At 34.3% G+C, this 6,423-nt stretch overlaps 1 long non-coding RNA gene across 1 annotated transcript; it reads right to left on the minus strand.

The window, feature by feature from the left end:
• Window positions 1-4,118: 4,118 nt before the first annotated feature.
• On the minus strand, window positions 4,119-4,840 carry LOC145141345 (uncharacterized). The gene is made up of 2 exons (XR_013722610.1): window positions 4,762-4,840; window positions 4,119-4,442 (listed from the first exon to the last, which is right to left on the minus strand). It is a non-coding gene; the product is annotated as an uncharacterized LOC145141345 (long non-coding RNA).
• Window positions 4,841-6,423: the final 1,583 nt, after the last annotated feature.

Consider the following 6,423-nt stretch of genomic DNA (forward strand, 5'->3'; position numbering starts at 1 on the left):
TAAGTTAAGTTTTTTCTTTATATAGTTATATCATATATTCTAGGAATTTTGGGTCCCTTAGAGACATGGGCCCTGGGCGATCGCCCGGGTTGCTCACCGTCAAGGCCGGGTTGCTCACCATCAGGGTCGGGCCTGCCGTTTTCCTTTGCCTATCTTTCCGGTTGAATTATTTACAAGATTATATCATTATTGTAACGACGTGAATTTTCAAAACAATTTTTCATTTTTAAAACATACTTTCATTCATACGATAATCATAAAAACATAATGTGTCCACTGTAACATAACAAAACATGTCCCAAGATCTCATATACATAAATCCTCTCAGTGTGTACGGATCATGCCGGTGCCTTCCTGCGATCCTCGCTAGTACCTGAAACACATATCACAACATCTGTAAGCATAAATGCTTAGTGAGTTCCCCAAAATACCACATACCACACATACGCCTTTCCAGGCCATAACTCTATAGGATCTTCCGATCCATGTGTATCAGGGGACTTCCGTCCCAAATCCCGGTAGACCTTCCGGTCCTACCCGTATCGACCTTCCGGTCCGTGCCCTCTTGACCTTCCGGTCCATATCATCTTGACCTTCTGTTCCATACCATATCATAACATACATAGCACATACATATCACATATTCGCATATAGCACATACATCTCATAGCATACAAGACCTTCCGGTCACACATAGGTACCCTTCCAGGTACAGTATAGTGAGAAGACTCACCTCGTATGATGTCTAGTAACTCACGTGCTCGATATCCCTGAATCTCGAAATAACAACCTAGCCCCGCCTAATCACATAAAGTAATTATTTCAAATCATTAACGGCTCTCAAGGCTAGACTAAATCCTTTTCTACAATCCCACAGAAGGGTAAAAGACCATTTTACCCCTCCCTGACTCAAAAGTCCACATGTTGACCAAAACCCTAAAAGTCAACGAAAGTCAACAGCAAGCAGTACGCGGGGCGTACCAGCTCTCGTACGCGGGGCATACTCCAGCGATCCAGAATCGGGGAACGCGACCCCCTACGCGGCGCGTACTGGGATTACGCCCAGCGTAAATCCCAGTTTTCTTCTTTCTTCATTTTTGGTCTTAAACGGTTAAGACATAAGCTCATATTTCAGATCTGGCCATTCTAATACCTCTTAATCCATAAAGTCGAAACCTTTAAGCCTTTGCATGGCTGTAAAGGTCACCAATCCCTCCAAACACCTTTCCTCTTTTCTCATTAAGCCCTAATCTCATGCATGACTTAATCTCAACGTCCAAGATTTGATTTTTATGAACATACAACTCATAATACTCTGAAATATGGCAGATCTAGGCCAATGGAGACTATTTGCTCATAAAGTCTCCACCTTGGGACCAAAAACCCTAAAAGTTGGTCCATGAAACATAAATAAAAAATAACAAGGAAAGCTTTGAGCTTTATACCTCTAAGTGAAGCTCCTCCCTCTGTAGAACTCAGATCCAAGCTTGCACTCCAACTTCTAGCCTCCACAAGAACCTCCTCTTCTTCTTTACTAACACACAAAGACACTTTCTAGCTCAAAACACTCACACACAAGCTTTAGGACGAAGGAAATGCTCTCTTAGGGTTTCTCTCTGTGAAATGGTGGCTGAGGATGAGGCCATAACATTCCTTATATAGTGCACAAGTCACAAAATTAGGGTTTGCATCTGGGCCGGTTACGCCCGGCGTAACCCTGGGTACGCCCAGCGTACCCGGGCGAGTCCGCGTCCAAATTAAGCGCACGAGTACGCACAGCGTACTCCTCAGTACGCCCAGCATACTCACAAGCCTAACATTTTTACTTTAAGGGACTTAACTTGACAACTTGGAAAAAGGAGAAGGATTAAATTGTTGTACCTGAATTTCGGGATGTTACAATTATTATAGTAATAATATAGTTTGTATAACTATATCTTTGACATTGCTTATTTGCTAAAAGATGAATAAACCAATAACCAAAGATCCATCAACAGTTTCCTACTTTTATTTTTTCTTGTAAAAAATGAAAATTTTACTAAGAACATTACTACTAATTCATGAACCCTACTTATGCCTACACTGTAAAAATAGGGTGAAAGTAATTTGTTTCATAATTAGAAGGATTAACAAGATCATATATATACTAGCAAAGAAGGATTAACATCAACTATATTATAAACAACATCGGAATTTGAATTAGAAAAACATGCAATTGAAGAATTTTGCATAACTTGAGCAGATGAGGAAATATAATCGTAGTTGTCAATTTGAAGTTGCCTTTCTTCCATAATCCATTATGCCTCTAATATAATGTGTAAATCAAACCAATAGACACGCAAGAAAATCGACAAATAATATTAAGAATTATATGTTGATTAGTTGTGAATAATAGATCAAATTATTATTAATATGATTATCAAGTTTCTTCCAGAAACCAGATTAACCCTTCTCGATTAGATCTAATTATAAGAAAGGTAGAAGGAGAGTATCCTGTTATTAGACGAAATTAAAACAAGACAATAATGTAAAACCGACCTGTTGACGGTTGATCTTGAACGTGGAATAACGGCATGGATTGGGCTCTTGTACTTAAAGGTTTTTACTTCGCTTCTATTGGCTATAAGCAACAGAGTAAAACCCCATGATTTAATGCAGATCTATCGATTTTCCAACAACACTGGAAAACGATAAACGCAAAGTGAATACTCGGAAACTGGAAGAAAATAATGCGTTGTGCAATGTGCACCTAAATTGTGCACTCCCAGCTCCCATTCCTTTGATCAACTAAAACCTTTGAAGGCCTATCGAGGGAATAAGCTTATAAACTCACAAAGTTTTCTTGCTCCCACCAATGTGGGATACAAATGAAATTATCAACTTGCAATTCCTTTATATAGGGTTGTAAACGAACTGAACGTTCAACGAACTGTTCGTGAACCGTTCGGCGGGAAGTTCATTTATGTTCGTTTATTTAATAAATGAACGAACATGAACACAAATTCTCGTTCGTTTAGTTAAATGAACGAACATGAACAATGGTCTCGTTCGTTCAATTATGTTCGTGAACGTTCGTTTATGTTGTTCGTTTACGTTTGTTTATGTTCGTTCATATAAGTTCCTTTTATCTTCATATATGTTTAAGTGTTTATTACATTATTACATTATATGTTCATTTATGTTCATATATGTTTGTTTATCTTTGTTCGTTTATGTTTGTTTAACATGTTCACGAACATAAACGAACGGACATGAACAATGTAATTTGTTAAACGAACGAACATGAACAAGAAAACTCGTTTGTTTAACCGTTCGTCGCCGTTCATTTGTTCGATTAACTTAAACGAACGAACATGAACAAGCCCCGTTCGTGTTCGTTCGGTTCGTTTACAGCCCTACCTTTATATATATAAAGTTCTAACACATACTGTTCACATCACTCGCCTATAAAATAGAATATATATATATATATATATATATATATATATATATATATATATATATATAAACAATGGAAAAAATCATGCCACTCATAAGTAGAAACTCAAAAGTTGATGGAAAAAACAGAAAAGAAACAAGGTCTAATACAGAGACGAATGAAACACAAAAACCAATCATATAACTTTTCAAACGCGATCTTTTTTTTTTTTTTGCTGAAAAACACAATACCTTGCTAAACTGAATTCAGTTTCGATAAAGGGGGTTGATTATAATGGTTCATGTTTCCATAATTTGTCCAAAAAACTGCTCATTCCGGGAAAAATATGTGAGCTGGGATTTTGTTATAAGAAATGTTGTTATAAATTCCCAAAAAACCGCTCTTCTTTAGGAATTGCCACTGCACTACTTCTGATGGAGCTCTTATGGACACATAAATTGGATCTGAAAAGTACCATGCCTATCTACATATATAATTTCTTGTGTTCTTGACCAAAAAAACCAAGATTATTTATTTAAATCTAAAGCCTGAACATATTTAATAGACCTGTACACTTTTACATACTTATTATGCTTCCGAAAAATGAATAAAAACCTCAAACATTTGATTGTATCCAGTTTTTAATGTCAGAATATATGGTGATAAGAGTCGATCCCATGTAGAGTTGCATCTTGCATGGTATGCTAAAACCCACAAACGTTTTATTGATATTAAATACACCATCAGAAATGACAGCTGGCATACACGAAATTAAGTCATGTGAGTGGTGTACATCAGTACATAGACCATAGTATTATAAGTAGCTTTACAGAGCATATGTTCATCTACACGTCCAGGAACAGACACATCGAGGAATCCCGTTAATGGTTTCACATTTGCCGCCAGTAGCAGGTGGTGGTCCATCTCGGCAGTCCTCATCACACTTCTTTTCAGACAAACAAGAATATTTTTGTGTTTGGCGATGTACATGTCTTTGCTTCTGTGGAAGTCATAAAAGTCTCATCTGCAACAAAACAATCCATCACCAGTCACGTTACGTATGTATACGCATTCATGATAATTGTATTGTATATAATGAATAAAAAGCCCTCACCCAGATAACAAACATGTACAGGTGATTAATATTGTTTTAATAATATAATATCCACTTTGAAAATCCAAAAGCATCATTAATCATGTACTTTCAGTATTTATTATTAAAACAAAACTTAAAGAAACGACATGAATGAGAAAAATATTCATATATGAATATGAAACTAAAAAATATAAAAGCAATAACATTACATAAGCAAAGAGGGCAAAATAAGAATAAAATAAAATGCCTGTAACAAAGAGGGCAAGGAGCAGCATTAACACAAATAAACTTTTTTCCATTTTGATATCTTATCACAAGAAACAATTTATATATATGTAAAGAACCACACCCTTACCTCCTTATATAGGAGACTTATTGCGTTCCCTATTGTTACGTATAGATAAACACCACCTATGGATAATTAATTATTGGCAATGTAGGCACGTTTTCAAATTACTTGTTTAAAATATTCAATTGATAGACATGTAATCCACAAATTAAAAATTCCATTCAAATGTACATCATAACCTATATTCAAAGTTCAAACAATTATAAATTTTCTGAAATTTAACAAAATCACATAAAACACTTCACAATTTAAAATCATAATTAACTATTTACAAACATGTATTACATTATCACAAATCAAATTCAAAAACATAATTTTTATATTTATATAAAGATATAAAGTATTACATAATGTAAAGTAATAAAAATTAGGGGCTTTTAAAATTACCAAACAAAAGTTAGGTTAAAACCTAATCGCATTTGACAAATAACCAATTAATTACAATTACTTAATCAAATATACTACATATCACAAAAAATGCAGAGTAATATAGCGATTTCAAAATTATCAAACAAGAATTAGGTTAAAGTTTAAACGTACCTCATTTAAGGGGTTAGATGTTGAAAGAGAGGTGGACTGCAGTAGAGAGAGATAACGAACAAAAAAATCTTAAATAATATTAAAAATAACATTTAATTAAAAAATCACACTACAAATAAAACAAATACACGATAATTATAAAACACGATAATTAAAAAAACACTTAAAGAATGCAAGATGGACACCAACTTTACGGATTTGGGAATGTTAGTATGATCATAGAATCTTTGAATCACAAGGTGTTTGTTCATATTGAAGATTTTCAATAGGTGGTCTCGTGTAACACTTGAGCAATTGGTAAAGCTAGAGAACATTTATGTTTTGAGAAGACGTTGAGTTTTAAAGATTTTGGATTTTGGAGTCGATTCATAATGTATGTGCAACAATTTGTTGTTTAGTCGTGTTAACATGTGACTTGATATTTTGGTAAGTCGACCCAAAACGAAGTGAAGAAAACCTAAATGGCCATTTGGAAGATTTTCGAATTTACTTGTATATGGGCCCGACCCTATATAATTGCCAGGGTTAATGGTTATAAGTATTTGTAGTTAGGGATTCAAATGTAATCACTCTTGACACAGTTTGGTAATTGAAAAGTTATATGGTTTATGTCCATAGATGTAGGCCACATCGACTGAACTACGTTAATTCCTTGTATCACTTTATTTTTGTTTTCCCAAAGTGTTAAAGGGGCTGTATATTTTGTAAAAATCAATCAAAAGAGGAAACTAAATTGGTATATTTCTTAGCCATATATTTTTATATGTAAAACATGGAAAACATACTTGTGTGTAACTTTTTAAAGGGTTAAACTCACATATTAACAACTTACATTAGGCCAATTCCTATTACTGTTTAATGCAACATACTTTTTTATAGCCTCGTTGATGTAACCAAATGGGTGTAAAAAACATTCTCCAACCAATATATAATATTTGTTGTAAAACTTTTTTTTTTTGTCTTTTTCTAATTACCTCTATGTCTCAAATCAGATTTGAACTCCTAACATCTCAATTGAAA

Source organism: Lactuca virosa, chromosome 9 (assembly GCF_052849685.1).
Source record: "Lactuca virosa cultivar CGN04683 chromosome 9, Lactuca_virosa_CGN04683_v6, whole genome shotgun sequence".
NCBI lineage: Eukaryota > Viridiplantae > Streptophyta > Magnoliopsida > Asterales > Asteraceae > Lactuca > Lactuca virosa.